The 19,070-nt window shown below is 44.8% G+C and overlaps 1 protein-coding gene across 6 annotated transcripts in view; it reads left to right on the forward strand.

Annotated features, from left to right (window-relative positions):
- Positions 1 to 19,070, forward strand: part of LOC128136242 (AN1-type zinc finger protein 5-like) — a 258,027-nt gene that overhangs the window by 229,901 nt on the left and 9,056 nt on the right. The gene's annotated exons all lie outside the window — the stretch shown is intronic.

A 19,070-nucleotide genomic window follows, 5' to 3' on the forward strand; every position in this document is an offset into this window, starting at 1 on the left:
CTCTGTATTCAAGGCAGCTATACCAAAGGCCCAACGGTACCCCTTTGGGTCCTTAAAATACCCTTTCCTGAGATAGTCTAAGCCAAGGGTGCACAGGGCCTCTTGGCCAGTCACAATGAGTTTTTTCTGCCATTCATTCCCTGTTAGCCTTACTTCAGCCTCCAATACAGTTAACTCTTGTGATCCCCCTATCACTCTGAAAATACAGATAGGTTCTGCCCCTTTATAGCTTGATGGCACTAGGGTACTTTGTGCACCAGAGTCTACTAGAGGCTTATATTCCTGTAGGTCTATTGGACTGTGTGGATTTGATGGCCTGGCACAATAGACCCAGTTATCTCTTTCCTCCACCTGGCTGGAAGGCAGTGTTCCTCTAGTCTTGGTCATAGGATTCTCCACTTGCTTTTTTTAAAAATGGATTAGAATTCATTCTCATAGGATCAGGAGTAAGATCAGCCTTTTCATTCTGTCTGGCGCACCGTTTACGCTGCCCATCGGATACTGGAGCAGCAATTTTCCTGGAAGAACCCTCATCTGTGATTGTTTTTCCTTGCAACTCGTACTCAGACATCTAGGACTGATGTAGGTTTTCCATTGTACTTCACTATATCCTTTCTGTGTTTATGCCAGTAAGACCACAGGGTACCCTGTGGTGTTTACCTTTTTATCTTCTTTCTCTTGACCAGAGGGATGCTTATTCCTAATAGCGGAGATATTGGTCTGTACAGGTGGGAGGCAGAACTTATCCTCAAATCGCTGGAACTCTCAGGATAGTTTCTCAGCTAGCATGTCTGGCAGTTTCTCCACAGCTGTGATGAGGGAGGAAGAGACTTTCTTCGTATTGCTGGAGTCGGCCAGCCAATTCATCCACTGTTGGTCCCTCTTAATCTTTCCAGTCCTTTACTGCCAATTCGTTGGCATATGATGATGGTGCACTCTGTGTAAACTGCCATGTGGGTTGCGTGCAGTGGACTTTATCTGGATCTGTGGGTCATAATAAATAATCTCTAGCACAGCTAATTCCCTCAGGTACTGGATACCTTTCTCCATGGTAGTCCAGTTGCTTGGATGACATACAACATCTTCCTTGAAGGGATACCTTTCTCTCATGCCTGATAGAAGTTGTCTCCAGAGGCTGAGGGCTTGTGTCTCTTTTCTAATCGCTTTGTCAATGCCCCCTTCCCTAGACAAGAATATCAGCTGCTTGCCTTCCCTACCCTCTAATTCCAAGCTGCTGGCTCTGTTATCCCAGCATTGGAGCAGCCAGGTGATAATGTGCTCGCCTGGATGACAGCTGAAATCTTTTCACATATCTCACAGCTCACTCGGGGATAGGGATTGGGTGATTACCTCTGGTTCTGGCTCTTCCTCCTGTTTTTGTGATGACCTTGGTTCATCTTCATCCCTCACTATGTGAATTGATTTTTTTATATTTCTTCTGTATAGGGGTGACTGATACTGGCACTGGTTGATTATCTGGTTCAGCTGCATCATCTATCACTGGGGTCTGAGTAGCCACAGTCAAAGCAGTTGGAGTAGCTGCACTGCTTGTCCCTGGGGTCTGAGTAGCTGCAGTACCTGTCACGGGTGTCAATCTCTGGGTGATATTCTTAAATAGTTGTTTAACCCTAAACAAGACCTGAACCACATTCAGGAACATGCTGGTTCCTAGCAATAGGACCATGGTGGTTTCAACATCCCAAGGATATTCACTATTTGCAAAATTCTCAAATGCTATTGTAATTAGCCTGGCAGAGAAGGGGAAGATGTCTCCCCCCCATAGGTTGGCTCCCCGAGGAGAAAAGGTAAAAAGTGTAATTATTAATAGTTTCTGCTAGATGGCTCCCGAAGTACAGAGGTGATGGCAATGCTGAGTACGAATACTGGATTAGTCCCATGACCGATAATTTTATTGTACCATAAACCAGTGTTACATAGTACAGAAAAGCAAAAACCTTAATCCACCTCACCTTATGGGTGATAAGCAGCAGCATAGGGGCTACATACTGCAAGTAAGGTGATACATAACAGAACTCTAAAAACAAGCGCCACAACTCTAGGAGCCAATAAATCAACATTGTGACCAGTGACTATTACACTAATATAATGAATGCTTGTAACAAATTTGTTTTAACATGCTCTGGTCGGATCTATCTTAACCCTTGGAGCCTCACGTTGGGTGCCAAAAAAGGACTGTCATGGTTTAAGCCCCGCCAGCAACCAGGCACTGTGCAGCTGCTCGCTCACTCCCTCCTGCACTCCCAGTGGAATGGGGAGGAGAATAGGAAAAAAAACCCCCACAGTAAAACTCATGGGTTGAGATAAGAATGATTCAATAACTAAAGTAAAATAAAATGCAATACTAACAATAATAATAAAATATAATAATAGTTATAGTGAAAAGGAATATAATAAAATAATAAAAATAAAACCCAAGAGAAGACAAGCGATACACAATGCAATTGCTCACCATCTGCTGACCGATGTCCAAGCAGCGATCCGTGCCTCCTGGCCAACTCCCCCCAGCTTATATACTGAGCATGATGTTCTATGGTATGGAATATCCCTTTGGCTAGTTCAGGTCAGCTGTCCTGGCTATGCTCCCTCCCAGCTTCTCATATGCCTGCTTGCTGGCAGAGCGTGGAGAACTGAAAAATCCTTAACTTAGGATAAGGGCTACTTAGCAACAACTAAAACATCAGTGTGTTATCAACGTTATTCTCACACTAAATCCAAAACACACTGTACCAGCTACTAGGAAGAAAATTAATTCTAGCCCAGCTGAAACCAGGACAATTACAAAGGGTTTATCAGACATTTTAAGATATACCAAGTATTTGCTGTATTCACTAGTACATTGATCCTCTAAGCGTCTTGCAGTCAAGAAAAGCTGGCCTCAACTTTTTATAAATCCCTATTGTGTTTGGGATAGTTCCATATTCTTTTTTATTTTCTTTCTCTTTCCAGCAGCATCCAATATGTCTTGGCCTCTGTTGAGGAGGAGCTGAAACAATAGCAGAGTAGATAATTTGTTACCTTGTAACAAGAAAGCTAACACTTTCTATGAGATGTAATTCTCTAAGATAATGCTTGTCATGATGTTGCTAATGAAAAGACTGTTTAGTTTTATCTGTAGTCCCACCCTGGCAATTGAATTTCATAACTGTCTATCAGATGGTAGGTCAGGAACAAACAATGTAGCCTTCAAGCAAAGTAGGTATTTTTATTTTTATTTATTTTTAGTTTTTTAAAAATGTCTTCAGCGCTATGAAGGCTCATTCTCTTCTGCAAGCTGGAAAGTTCTAAATAGTTAGGTCTGGACAATTGTCTTTAATTCTGTGGACTAAAAGTATACTTTCTTGCTGTTGGGATTTAAGCATCTGGTTCTAGAAGGTTCTGAAGTCGACAAAAATGAAGCTTAACAGGCTTGTGTTTTCTTTTGTTTTTCCCAGGTTGAGGTTGTAACCTGGATTCTCATTCAGAACAAATCAGGTCTGAAGGCAATTAATCATATCTTAGCCTTTGAAGGAAGAAAGCCATGACAGATGTAATTGGCCTAGTTGGTTGTAATTTAGATGTCTAACATGCTATATTTTGTAACTTGTAATTTCTTAATTCAACTTTCTTGCTTGTTGTAGTTTTGTAATTGAATTGTGGCATGTATTCAGTCCAGTTGCTTATCTGATGAACTGTTCACAAGTCAGTGAAATATAAAGACCTTTATATCAAAACTCCAATTCATAATTGGGCATTAGTTATATCATGCATTTTATAGGCTTTTGATATGCTTCTACACTTTTTAATCAAGGATTGAATTCTAGTCTAGTCTTGACCAAAGTTAGAATATACCTGAAGCATTCTAGAGATATTGTTCATATTTGTGTTTTTTTCCATGCTAATTTACAGGAATTAAATGCAAAAAAACTTATCTAACGCCTTTATTTTCCTTGTGTTGATTATTACATCAGAGCAATACCATTACCAAGTTGGTGAGGCATAGTAGAGGCCTTTAAGAAACCTGTTTTGTTTTAGCAGGTTTTTAAGTGGCAATAAAAGATCCATACAAGAGAGCTGACTTATATATCGAGCACTAAAACCAAACTGTTCTGAAAACAAATATGTTTAAATAATCATATTGTATCAAGTCATAGCATATTTCTAGGGTTTTTTTGCTTTTGTGGGTCACTACCTTTCTGAATGAGTCTCCCGTCAGGTCTGTCAGTGTTTCCAGACTTAATTAGTATCAGCATGCATATCAAAAACTTTATTTTTCTTAACTCAGTAATAGCTTTGTTTTAGGGAGCAGTGTGTTGAATTATCACTCTGAAGCCACAGCTGTGGAATAGTGCTGCCTGTAAAGAAAACGAACTGAAACTTGAAATGCGTATGGTCTTGTGTAAAATAAGTGTTAAAAAATCATTCCCAAATATTGTTAACTTAGTCTTATTCCATCCACATTGTAGGTTACCCTTTCTGTTCCTGAAAGTTGACATTTAATGAAATTCATGAGATGATGGTTAGCTCACTTGTCTTTTGGCTCTGTACCAAGCTGATATGATGAATTATTTTAATGTTAAACGCCACAGCTGTCGTACATGCAGGTTGAGACCCTGTTATGGGTTGCCCTCGCTTATGTTATAGATAAAACTAGTAGCTATGATATATACAGTGTGTGTTGCAGATAATATTCTGAGTAAGATGCTGAATAGACAGCTATCTTATGAGATATTGAAGGTTCAAGATGATAAATAGATTATATTGCTTGGTTCTTGTTTTAATAACTGATTCTGATTTGTTTTCAAACATGGCTATAGTATTTAACTGTGGGTGCTATCTGTAGACAGTTCCTTTGTGGCTGTTGATAAAATCATCAGATACATCAGCTTTGTCTTGTGTTCAAAATTATTTTCCCATTTCCCATGTCTGCTGTAGCTTGAGTAGATGTCCCCGATTGAAACAATTCTGAAATGGAACTAATAATCTCTTCTAAGTCTTGAAGCTGTTTACCTTGAAAAATAAGACTGAGGACCCAACTGCTGGTCCTGTGCTTGTTGCCCATAGGATGCTATTGTATCTTTTTGAGATGTGCAACAGACATCAAGTCTTGATGGTAACCAAATTAAACCATATTTCAGTGTGATACTTAAACAGGGGTATCTGTTATATTGATGTAAGAGTAAAAATATTCAGTGTGCCTGTTAGAGTTGGGCATGTGGGAGATTAGTTACATACTGGAGAATAGTTTTATCCCAGTTCTTTGGCATCAAATTAAAAATGCAGTTTATTCTTTAGCCTTTTATCATGGGCACCTAGATCAGCATAGCAATTGTAGCTTCTGAAGAATAAAATATTTATTCTCAAGCTTGTTAAAGCATAATAAATACTGTCCATCTTATTTTCAGTGATTCAAACTTCATATACAAGTCAGTTGTGTTAATGTGCAGCGTAAGGATTATGTAATCTGTAGTATAGTTTTCAGTTCTGGTACTGCAGAAGTGCAGTATGTCTTTCGGATGACTTTTGGGTGCTCTTTGTTTATTGCTTTTATTCCTTCTTCTGTTTTAATTTTCCCAGTTCTTCCATGGTGGGAGTTGGGGATTACCTTCATGTAAAAGTAGTTAGAATGTTTAAAACAATTTTTTTTTTATGCTCTCAAGCATTTCACTCTTCACTGGCATGCTTACTGCTTCCTAGTGCTGTGGAAATCAATGCAGTTTGTTAAACTGCTGGGGTCCAATTTTGGATAACTTGTTTGGGTATAGAGGAAGCTTCTAAAAACCTACTTGGTATTACTTTTGTAGCCCTTTCTGGTTGTTTTAAATATGGGGAGATGTAGTGGGTTGACCGTGGCTGACTGCCAGATGCCTACCCAGCTGTTCTCTCACTCCTCAGCAGGACAGGGGAAGAAAATAAGATGGAAAAGCTTGTGGGTTGAGATAAAGACAGGGAGATCGCTTACCAATTAGTCACAGGCAAAATAGACTCAACTGGGGGAAAATTAATTTATTGCCAATTAAAAAAAGAGTGGGATGGTAAGAAACAAAGACAAAACTAAAAATGCCTTCCCCCCACCCCCTTCTTCCCAGGCTCAACTTCAGTCCTTTATTCCAGACTCTTCTACCTCCTCTCTCTGAGTGACACAAGGGGAATGGAGGGTTGCAGTCAGTTCATAACAGTTCTTCTCTGCTGTTCCTTCCTCCTCATACTTTTTCCCTGTTCCAGCGTGTGTCCCTCCCACAGGTTACAATCCTTCATGAAATGCTCTAGCTGTATTGGTTTATGTAAGGAAAACTACTGTCAGTTCTGAAAGTCTAGTTATTACAGTGGTGGTTACTTTTTCAGAAGTCTCACAGAGTCACTGTGGCTTTAATACTTTGGGGTCAGAGTAGCATTGTTCTTCCTGTTTGTAGGACCTTTCTGTGTATAGGTTGAACAGCTGTCATGCTGTGGCTTGTGGCTTACTTCGAATCATCAGTGACCTTGCTGTTCCCCCTCTGCTTTAAAGATGCATCTTATTTTCAGACTGAGTGAATTCCCAAATTTATAATGCAACACTTGTATTTGTGATTTTTTTTTTCCAGGCACTTCTCGTACTGGGATAATGTTGGTCCTTGTCCTAGCAGAATTATGATCATATAATAGTTTGGGTTGGAAGGGACCTTTAAAGGTCATCTAGTCCAACCCCCCTGTAATGAGCAGGGACATCTTCAAATAGATCAGTTTGCTCAGAGCCCCATCCAACCCGATCTTGAATGTTTCCAGGGATGGGGCATCTACCACCTCTCTGGGCAAACCTGTTCCAGTGCTTCACCACCCTTGTCCTAAAAAATGTCTTCCTTACCTAGTCTAAATCTACACTCTTTTAGTTTAAAACTGTTGCCCCTTGTCCTGTCACTACAGGCCCTACTGAAAAGTCTGTCCCCATCATTCTTATAAGCCCCCTTTAAGTACTGAAAGGCAGCAATAAGGTCTCCCAGGAGCCTTCTCTTCTCCAGGCTGAAATACCCCAACTCTTTCAGCCTTTCTTCATAGGAGAGGTGTTCCAGCCCTCTGATCATTTTTGTGGCACCTCCTCTGGACCCGCTCCAACAGGTCCATGTCTTTCCTGTGCTGAGGCCTCCAGAGCTGGACTCAGTACTCCAGGTGGGGTCTCACCAGAGCAGAGTAGAGGGGCAGAATTACTTCCCTCGACCTGCTGGCCACACTTCTTTTTATGCAGCCCAGGGTACAGTTGGCTTTCTGGGCTGCGAGCACACATTGCCAGATCAGGTCCAGCTTTTCATCCACCAGTACCCCCAAGTCCTTTTCCTCAGGCCTGCTCTCAATCCCTTCATCCCCCAGCCTGTATTGATACTGGGGGTTGCCCTGACCCAGGTGCAGGACCTTGCACTTGGCCTTGTTGAACCTCATGAGGTTCGCATGGGCCCACTTGAGCTTGTCCAGGTCCCTCTGAATGGCATCCCCTGTGCCTGTTTTGTTATTCCTGATGGTACTGCATTTTACAATGCCTGTGGTTAACTTATTGTTGTCTTACTTATTAATAAATTAAAAAGTCCTGCCCAGTTCTGAAAATTTCTTTTGCTCCCAAGTTCTTCAACCTTGTAGCAGGAGAACCTGTCTCATAAAATTAAACAAACCTCATCTGGTAACCTGAGCCAATGGTTGGCAAGAGAAATAACCATGGTGATGGAGGGGGCTACATGCCAACAGGAGCTCTGTTAAGGTGATAAAACATGTTCTGGTGGTAAAAGGCTTTGCTTCAATGAATAGAGTTATTGGTACTGAGGAAGCAGGTCTGCAGGTAACAGTAACAACCATTTTCCTACCATTGTTTCAGCTTTTGTCTAGTGATTTATTCCATGGCAATCATATGGCAATCGCTTAGAGTACTTTGCCTGATGATTAACAGAGTATGATTTTTGGCATAAAATGAATTTAATATATTGAGGAATGGCATTGTAGTTGCACAGTTAGATTTGGCTTGTATGCTAGAGGGAGCCTTTTGTGGCAAGCAATTGTCAGGATAGTATCTGATGAATTTGGCTCCTAATGTCATGCCAGAACAACTAAAAGTTTTATATTTCATTTGAGCCACAGTTTGATGAAAAAGGGGTTTTTGTTCTGATGTGTGAGCTTTAGTTAAAGGGTGTTGTCCCTGTTCTAGCTGTTAATCAGAAGCTACGTTGAGGACTTCATTATTAAAACTCATTATTAGATCTAACTCTGCTGGCATAAAAGTGGAAGGATACCTCCTTTCTGCAGGTGTTATCTGTGTAGAATAATACATTGAACACTTCAATTCTGATTTAGGGCGCCCTGCACCATCTCCTTGTCTTGGGACCTTTTAGTTGCCTGTTTCTGCACGTTATCTGCTTTTTCCTTTTTGGAATATATTTTAGTTGTGGGGGAATCATATAGAATCGTTTAGGTTGGAAAAGACCTTTAAGATAATCGAGTCCAACTGTCAACCATGCCCACTACACCATGTCCTGAAGTGCCTTGTCTACGTGCTTTTTGAACACCTCCAGGGATGGTGACTCAACCACTTCCCTGGGCAGACTGTTCCAATGCCTGACAACCCTTTCAGTAAAGAAATTTTTCCTAATATCCAACCTAAACCTCCCTTGCCGCAACTTGAGGCCATTTCCTCTCGTCCTATCTCCAGCCACCTGACAGAAGAGACCAGCACCCACCTCACTACAACCCCCTTCAGGTAGTTGTAGAGAGCGATAAGGTCTCCCCTCAGCCTCCTTTTCTCCAGACTAAACAACCCCAGTTCCCTCGGCCACTCCTCACAAGACTTGTGCTCCAGGCCCCTCACCAGCTTTGTTAACCTTCTCTGGACACGTTCCAGCAACTCAATGTCTTTCCTGTAGTGAGGGGCCTAAAAGTGAACACAGTACTCGAGGTGCGGCCTCACCAGTGCTGAGTACAGGGGAACAATCACTTCCCTGCTCCTGCTGGCCACACTATTTCTGATGCAGGCCAGGATGCTGTTGGCCTTCTTGGCCACCTGGGCACACTGCTGGCTCATATTCAGCCAGCTGTCAACCAGCACCCCCAGGTCTTTCTCTGCTGGGCAGCTTTCCAGCCACTCTTCCCCAAGCCTGTAGCGCTGCATGGGATTGTTGTGACCCAAGTGCAGGACCTGGCGCTTGGCCTTGTTGAACCTCATACAGTTGGCCTCAGCCCATCGATCCAGCCTGTCCAGATCCCTCTGTAGAGCCTTCTTACCCTCGAGCAGATCAACCCTCCCTCCCAACTTGGTGTCATCTGCAAACTTACTGAGTGTGCACTCGATCCCCTTGTCCAGATCATTGATAAAGATATTAAAGAGAACTGGCCCCAATACTGAGCCCTGGGGAATACCACTTGTGACCCGCCACCAACTGGATTTAACTCCATTCACCACAACCCTCTGGGCTCATCCATCCAGCCAGTTTTTTACCCAGCGAAGAGTACACCTGTCTAAGCCATGAGCCGCCAGCTTCTCAAGGAGTATGCCATGAGAGACAGTGTCAAAGGCCTTACTGAAGTCCGGGTAGACAACATCCACAGCCTTCCCCTCATCCACTAGGTGGGTCACCTGGTCATAGAAGGCGATCAGGTTGGTCAAGCAGGACCTGCCTTTTGTAAACCCATACTGACTGGGCCTGATCCCCTGGTTGTCCTGCACATGCCATGTGAGTACACTCAAGATGAACTGCTCCATAATCTTCCCTGGTACTGAGGTCAGGCTGACAGGCCTGTAGTTCCCTGGATCCTCCCTCTGACCCTTCTTGTAAATGGGCGTCACATTGGCAAGCTTCCAGTTGTCTGGGACTTCCCCTGTTGACCAGGACTGCTGATAAATGATGGAGAGTGGCTTGACAAGCTCCTCCGCCAGCTCCCTCAGTACTCTTGGATGGATACCATCTGGTCCCATAGACTTGTGAGTGTCCAGGTGGTGTAGCAGGTCATTAACTGCTTCCTCCTGGATTAAGGGGGGTATATTCTGCTCTCTGTCCCTGTCTTCCAGCTCAGAGGGCTGAGTACCCTGAGGATAACTAGTCTCACTATTAAAGACTGAGGCAAAGAAGGCATTAAGTACCTCAGCCTTTTCCTCATCTCTGGTGGCAATGTTCTCTTCTTTATCCATTAAAGGACAGATATTCTCCTTGGCTTTCTTTTTGTTGTTAATGTATTTGTAAAAACATTTTTTGTTGTCTCTTACAACCGTGGCCAGATTGAGTTCTAGCTGAGCTTTTGCCTTTCTAATTTCCTCTCTGCATGACCTAACAAGATCCCTGTACTCTTCCCGAGTTGCCTGCCCTTTCATCCAAAGATGATAAACTCTCCTTTTTTTCCTAAGTCCCAGCAAAAGCTCCCTGTTCAGCCAGGCCAGTCATCTTCCCTGGTAGTTCGTCTTGCGGTGCATGGGAATAGCCTGATCCTGAGCCATTAAGATTTCCTTCTTAAATAATGTCCATCCCTCCTGGACCCCTTTGCCCTTCAGGACTGTCTCCCAAGGGACTCTCTGAACCAGTGTCCTGAACAGGCCAAAGTTTGCCCTCTGGAAGTCCATAGTGGTGGTTTTGCTGACCCCCTTCCTTACCTCACCAAGAATCGAGAATTCTATCATTTCATGGTCACTAAGCCCGAGACGGCCTCCGACCACCACATCTCCCACCAGTCCTTCTCTGTTTGTAAACAGTAGGTCTGGCGAGGCTCCTCCCCTGGTAGGCTCACCTACTCTTATGGATGCACGACTAACCAAATCCAACAGGTGCTAAAACTCAGATCTGTTCTTCAGCAAAAGTTAGTTAGAAGTCCGGTAACGTTTTATAAAACCACAGGCTCAATGATGTAAAGAGAATTAATACTACACGGCCGACTTAAGAATCCCCAAGATTTAAAGTCATGGCTCAAAACACGCGTATCACTCACCTAAAAGCTGAGGGCTCTCTCCCTCGAGGAGTTACCTCGGGCGGTGCCCCGACCCGAGGGGGAGTCCCTGACTGCAGACCCGCTGCTCCGAGGAGGACTGATTCCAACATGTCCTCTGGCAGGACCCCGTTTATACCCCTGTTGAATCTGACCTGTGGTCATTTAATCCCTGTTGGCTAGGAGGGTCACCTCAGTGTACCTGGCGCATCTCGATTGGCCAGTTCAGATTTCAACCTGCAGCCTCCAGGGTTTCCTTCCCCTTCTCCCTGCCTGGAGAAGTTTTGTTTCCTGCTGGCGGGATGGGGGGTGGGGTGGGAAATGTACTGCCACAATCCACGCCGTGACCAGAGTCATGATTCGACTGGTTTCTTTGGAGTGGTGGTACAGTCACCTCTTGCCTCCAAAGTTAAAAGGGGGTGCAGTTTGGCGAGTTTGACGCTCATTGTGGGTCATCGTTCCCTTCTGGTCTAGAACTAAAGTGGAATATCGAACACAGGAATATCCACTGTATGGACAGTTTAAAGGAGTATACTTAACCGTTAGTACAGGCTTCACTACCAAGCGTTTGATAGAACTTATTGCAATGTAGATTACAGTAATCATAACTACAAGCATTATTAAAGATTAGAGAAGGCTGGTCGCCCACCCCGTGAAAGAAAAAAATCCGAACATATCAAAACTTTTCCCAACCAGTTGGTCCCTGGGGCAGAAGCAATTGCCTCTGAGTCTCTTGCCGTATTCTCTCGTTGATTTAGTCTTGAAGCCACATTGACACATTTGGAGTGAACACAGCAGTTGTCCATTGACATGTTCAAAACTTTACATATACCCTTCTCTTTCTTTGGCATCTAATCCAATACAGCCCAATTTTTGATAGTCATTTTACCAATATGTTATAACTGATTGTTTGAGTCCCCGAATTGTTAGATGTAGCATTGGCTAAGATTGATAGCTGTAAACTCAGTTCTAGGGTGCTCTATCGATGTTCCTCGAGTACCATACACAGTTGCCCCCACGGAATTTCAGGGCATAGCGTAGTACCATTCCAACTCCACCCCGTGATCCCATGGGTTAGTTGGAGGATATAGTCACATCTGGTGTCTCATACTGAACTAGTATTTACTGCACTTGGTGACCAACTATAAACAACATGAGTATAACCTCCTCCCCCATCCAATCTGAACCTCCAACTATAATTGTTACATTGCTCTCATGTGAGCTCAAGGACTCGCGATATATTAATGTCCATCATTTTGCCATGACATTATCATCCAGATCTTCACCATCCACGCCTGTCACCGTCATCGCTGTCAGCAAAAGGACTGGAATGACTCGTTCCTTCATGGTCCTGTAAAAAAGCACAAACTAGGCCTCAGTCTTAAAACCGGGTCACAGGGTTAGAAGTCTGGGATTATCCACTGGGCACTGATGTGTTGAGTCTTTCCGCTCCCATGAGATGGTCTCAGAAGACCAATGTAATCAACCTGCCACATGCTCCAAAGAGCCTTGCCTTGTCTGATATGCTGGGCCGGAGCTTGGTTTGGGTGATTAGCTTTAAGCCTTATTCGGCATTGTGGGTAAGCTGTAAGAATTGCTTCACAGGTTTTCATAGACACTGGCCAACCCCGAGATCGGCATTCATAATAGAGATCTGCTTTCCCTGAGTGGCCTCATTTGATATGCAACCATTCTGCCCAATCTTCCTTCTCACTGGTGACCATCCTGATTTGGGCCAGGTGGTCCACCTGCTGATTCCATTTTGCAGCTGGGGTTCCATCCCAAGCATGTCCCTTCACCCATCCCACCTTCAAAGGTCAGGATCTCCCTATTGCCAGTCCTCTGTCCTCCACACTTTCGCATGACCTACTTCCCACTTACTAGATTCCCACTGACATATCCACTCTGTAGCACCCTTAAAGGTTGCAGAAGAGTCAGTATAGACGATGGTAGCACCATTCTCTACGGCCAGTAATAAAGCCCGTAGTTCTCCTATTTGTGCACTACCTTCACCCTCTTCCTCGACTGTCTTCCCAGTACCTATCTCCAACGCCACTGCTTTATATTGCCACTCTGATCCCACTCGACAGGCAGATGCATCTGTGAACCACACTCCCTGCACATCTGAGCCTGCCATGAATTTGGGTGCCTCCTCAATCGGAGAAGGTTTATACGGTTGACCCAGCAAGGCTGGGTCAGGGTTTACAGGTTGCTGTAGTTTGAAAACTGGAATCGGACCCTCCTTTAGTGGGAGCAATTGGCTTATCCCTTCTAGGTATACATACCATTTCCTTACTGTGGCCTTTTGGGCTACTCCCTCTGGAGGAGGCGACCCACTGAGGATTGAATTTAAGAGAGGGAAAGGACCCTGTACTATAACATCCTGTGAGGTACACAGCTTTTCAGCCTCTTTAACTGCTCTAGTGAGGGAGAGGAACCCCTTTTCCCAATCTGAATATCGCTGCTCTATCTCTTTGAATGCAGTGGAAGAGAATAATAAAGGCCTGGCTGGTCCCTGTGGCCCCTTTTGAAACACGCCACAGTATGAGGCATGTGCGGCAAATCCCCATTCCACCCTTAATGGATCTCGTGGGTGCAATGGACCTAGTCTCTGATAAGCCTTAAGCTCATCTTTCAGAGTGTTAAGGGCTTCCGTATGTTGCAACGTCCAATCCCGTTTTCTGTTTTTTCGGAGCAAGTCATAGAGAGGGTGGGCAATCACTGAGGTAATACTTGGGATGGCAGAAGTTAATGGTGGGGTATTACTGTTCAATCTTTTATAATCAATTGTTAGTCGCCACCTTCCATCTGATTTACGGACTGGCCAAACAGGAGAATTATAAGGAGAATGTGTGCAACTGATGATCTCTCTTTTCTCCAGATCGTTAATTACTTCCGAAATGCCCCGTTTGGCTGTGGCTGGAAGTGGGTATTGAGGGACACAGGTTACCTTAGATTGCGGTAGTGCAGGATCAACCTGCAATGTTCTCACATGAAGTCTCTGCCCCCCTGCCCCCAAAGCTCCACACCCTACCATTGGGTAGATACCATTGTCTGCCTGCCAGCACATCAAATCCCAGTATATTTCCCTCATAGGGGCTTAAAGCCACTTCCACAGCTGTCATTCTCTTTTCCCCAGGTAGCCAAAGTTGGGTTCGAGCTATGGGGCATTTTTCTGTCGCCCCTGTTACTCCTCTAATGTTTATAGCCTTTCTTGATGGCCTAATTCCCAGCTCACTAGCTTGTAGATCATTTAAAACACTAATTTGGGCTCATGTATCGATTAAGAATTCCAAACTGTCGTGGTTTAACCCCAGCCAGCAACTAAACACCACACAGCCGCTCACTCACTCCCCCCCACCCAGTGGGATGGGGGAGAAAATCGGGAAAAGAAGCAAAACCCGTGGGTTGAGATAAGAACGGTTTAATAGAACAGAAAAGAAGAAACTAATAATGATAATGATAACACTCATAAAATGACAACAGCAATAATGAAAGGATTGGAATGTACAAACGATGCGCAGTGCAATTGCTCACCACCCGCCGACCGACACCCAGCCAGTCCCCGAGCGGCGAATCCCTGCCCCCCCACTTCCCCGTTCCTATACTGGATGTGACGTCACATGGTATGGAATACACCGTTGGCCAGTTTGGGTCAGCTGCCCTGGCTGTGTCCTGTGCCAACTTCTTGTGCCCCTCCAGCTTTCTCACTGGCTGGGCATGAGAAGCTGAAAAATCCTTGACATTAGTCTAAACACTACTGAGCAACAACTGAAAACATCAGTGTTATCAACATTCTTCGCTCTGAACTCAAAACATAGCACTGTACCAGCTACTAGGAAGACAGTTAACTCTATCCCAGCTGAAACCAGGACACAAACTTATCCGTCTTGGACCCACAGGAATGTGTATATAAGGCTCCTTATCAGCAGACCATTGGCAGGTATTCACCATGCAAATTGGGCGGCCTGAACCCCAAACCGCAGCTTCTAGTTTTTTAGCCCTTCAGTTCCTCTCGCAGTGCCGCGAAAGGGTCCCGTTTCTCTTCCCGAGGGGGCGGGGTTGCTGGCGCTTCCCTTGGGTCTCTAGCTTTCCCCTCCAGCAATCCCACCCCCGGATGCCGCCGGCGGACTGCCCGTGCAGCACGGCTCGGGCTGCCCCCAGTGCCGGAGCCTTCCGCCAGAGAGCGTCCCTTCCGGGATCGTAGTTCCGACCCGACGGCCCCCCGAGTTCGAGACCGCTCGGGGCGGGGTTTACAACCCGCTGGGCGGACCTTCCTGCTGCCCTCCGTTAACTCCGACAGTCCCTTTTCCCGGATAGTAACAGATTCTCCTCTCTCCTTGGGGTCCACACCCCCAGCCCAGTAAGCTACTCGGGACGTTATCGACTGATCACTTGCCGGTCCAGCCCTCAGAAACACTCCCGGTCCCCAGTAACCTCTCGCTTCATCATCACTCAACAGTATCCGATCCTCCCCGTTAGAGAAACTCTCCACAAATACTCAGGTTCGGTTTCACCCGGTTTGCACGAAAACTTAGCTTGCAACTCGCCGAGTTCGGGTCCCAACCAAGGGGCCGTGCAAACAGCGCTCCGGGGGCTCCCACCGTGCGGACCCGCGTGCCCTTCTGTTTCAATAAGGGGCCGCACGTCCCTTTCCTCCAAGTCCACCTTCAGACAATCTGTTTCCACTTGCCTTTTCGCAGAATCACGCTTTCGGTTCTCTGCTTGAATCAAGCAGGCGCCCAGGACGGCACACACACTGCCTTTGCTGTCTCAACTACTTCCGCGGCATAGTTCTACTCTCTCCACGACCGCTGCCGGGTCGGACCACTTCTCCTTCGCCCAGTCCAGACCTGGGGGAGAAGGGCTGCAGCCGTGCCTCCGTAATAATTCCTCCATTAACACCATCCTGCCGACTACGCCAATTTAAAATGTTATGGATGCACGACTAACCAAATCCAACAGGTGCTAAAACTCAGATTTATTCTTCAGCAAAAGTTAGTTAGAAGTCCGGTAACATTTTATAAAACCACAGGCTCAATGATGTAAAGAGAATTAATACTACACGGCCGACTTAAGAATCCCCAAGATTTAAAGTGATGGCTCAAAACGCGCGTATCGCTCACCTAAAAGCTGAGGGCTCTCTCCCTCGAGGAGTTACCTCGGGCGGTGCCCCGGCCCGAGGGGGAGTCCCCGACTGCAGACCCGCTGCTCTGAGGAGGACTGCCAATGTGTCCTCTGGCGGGACCCCATTTATACCCCTGTTGAATCTGACCTGTGGTCATTTAATTCTATTGGCTAGGAGGGTCACCTCGGTGTACCTGGCGCATCTCGATTGGCCAGTTCAGATTTCAACCTGCAGCCTCCAGGGTTTCCTTCCCCTTCTCCCTTCCTGGAGAAATTTTGTTTCCTGCTGGCAGGATGGGGGGTGGGGTGGGGAATGTACTGCCACACCTAGCAGCTGTGTCAGGAAGTTATCTTCCACACACTCCAGGAACCCCCTAGACTGCTTACTCTCTGCCGTGTTGTATTTCCAGCAGACGCCCGGAAAGTTGAAGTACCCCACGCGAACAAGGGCACACGATTGAGAGACTACTGCCAGCCGGTTGTAGAATGTTTCATCTGTCTCTTCAACCTGCTTGGGTGGTCTGTAACAGACTCCCAGCACGATATCTGCCTTGTTGGCCTTCCCTCTCATCCTTACCCATAAGCACTCAACCTTATCACAATCGTCGAGCTCTAGAAGGGGGGAAGGATTCTATTCAGCAGCTCTTTTGGGAAATGGGCCTTTGCACTTAAGATTGTTATCACTGCTTTCTAGTTCCTATGTTGCTGGTTGCGGCAGTGAACACTTGCCAGTTTATATGGAGGAGAAAGTACATTTGTAGTAGTTGGTAACATTTTCCCTTAGATGGATTTGGTTTTAATCTTTGTTTTGTGATACGGAATGATCTACTGGACTATCTCTTTGCCTTGATGGTTCATTGAGCTCAGATTGGGTCACTGCTGCACTCGCACTGCTTCTTGTGAGGTTTTTCCTCCATTGGTCTGAGTGGTTCCTGCTATAGTACTTCCTATAATGTGCAACTCAAATCCCAGGTTACAACAGTTTAAAGGTATATCCATTACAATCTCCACCCTTGGTCCCTTTGTACCAGGCCATAGGGTTTAACATTGCAATGAATTCCTCCCCTTACCCCTGCTCTGACTTGGATTTGGGTGCACCCTTAGGGGTGTACCTGCTCCAAGTGGAGCCTTATCTATGAGCCACAGTCTCATCAGGGGTATACCTGCTGTGGCATAGACTTATCCACAGCCACAGTCACTTTGAGGTGCACCTGTTCCAGCGTGGCCTTCTCCATGGGCCACAGTCCCTTCAGGAGTGTACCTGCTGTGTCGCGAACTTATCCACAGCCACAGATGCTTCGAGGTGTACCTTCTCCAGTGTGGACTTATCCTTGGGCCACAGTCCCTTCAGAGGTATACCTGCTGTGGCATGGACATATCCATGGCCACAGATGCTTCAGGGTGTCCTGCTCCCGCGTGGACTTGTCCACAGGTCACAGTCCCTTTGACTTGACTTCACACAGAGTTCCAGCCTGTCCAGTACAGCAGCACAGGAACAGCAGCAATGCCCTGGCCATCTGCCAGCCCATGTGCATGGCCATTGCTGTTATCAAAATGTTTCCAGGCACAGTAGAGTAAGATGATAAGCGGTACAGCAAGCAACAAAAGCAAAAAGCAGCCACTAACGAGCACTAGACTCTAATATACAGTGAGGCAAGCAAGCCCCATGGCAAGCACAGGAGCCTGCTGATTAATAGGTAAACAGCAGTAACAGCTATAAACTTGATCTAGCACATTCTAATCAAATCTGTCATCATCTCAAACCCTTTGAGTCCCTCATTGGGCACCAAAAAGGCCTGTTGTGTTTTAACCCTGGTAGGCAGCTAAGCAGCACACAGCTGCTCGCTCGCTCCCCCAGAGTGGGATGGGGGAGAGATTCGGAAGGTTCCCTTTTTCCATCTGCCATGGCTTGCAACTAGCATTTCTTTTTAAACAGACTGGCAGTATAACAAATCTAAAAGGAGCTTGACCATGCTTCTTGGTTTAGGAGATGTTTAGTCAAATTCTTAATGCCATAGCTAATGCCTGTCAGCTAAAGTGTGTGGTATCCAACAGGCTTACACTGTGGTGTCAGTGTTTTTTAACCTGATTTTTTTGGTCACAGGCTCTCAACTAGATTATCTGATACTGAACAGTACTTTCCTTAGGGTTTAAAGACAAGTTTAAAGGATTATATCTATTCATCTAGAAAATATTAATTGTCAAGACAAAGGAATTGTTTTCTTTAATTTAAAAAAAAAGCAGCTGTGGCAACTACTCTGAAAAGTATTAATAGCAGTAATGATTGTCATGCCATATCTTTGCTTTTTACCAATAGCATGCTTAAATATGGAAAAAGTATTATATATCCAAGACTGGATGTTATTGTTATCCTCAGACTTGGCAAAATAGTGTTGACACTGAACTCTTCACACTTTCTAGAAAAATCTATAGAATATGTCAAATAAAGATAGTAAAGAGTTTGAGTTGTTCCTTAGAACTGTTACAGTTATAATATTGTATAAGAAAATACTGTTTTCCTGTATAAAACTTTTTGGGTACGAGCACTGAAAGTTCCTTGTTACCTCTGAAAGTTTGTCACTTCTGAATCTTGTTTGCAGTCTGGAATATGAACTACTGACTGGAGGCTCTCTAACTTTCACAATGAATTGTGAAATGGGGCTTGGATTTGTGAGGCTTTGTGTTAGTAGTAATAGGCATATGAACATAATACAAATAAAAATTTAAAAGAGCAAGTATTAATAGTAAAGATAATAAAAAGTTAACTATAAGGGGTTCATGATGTCTGGAAAAATCCACTTCTTACAGAATGCAATGCTTACTGATCCAAAAGGATCTCAACTAAGAAATCCTATTTGTGTGCATAAAGTTGGTTACAAATTAGTCCTTTAAGCCTATGCTCTCAATCATTAATTATAGAGTGTATTTTATAGTTTGCTCATTATCTTTTAAAACAATGGATGTAATCATACAACTGAGTGTCTAGGAAAACTGAACAAGAACAGACTCCTCGGGTTGTA

The sequence above is a fragment of the Harpia harpyja genome, chromosome W, assembly GCF_026419915.1.
Source record: "Harpia harpyja isolate bHarHar1 chromosome W, bHarHar1 primary haplotype, whole genome shotgun sequence".
NCBI lineage: Eukaryota > Metazoa > Chordata > Aves > Accipitriformes > Accipitridae > Harpia > Harpia harpyja.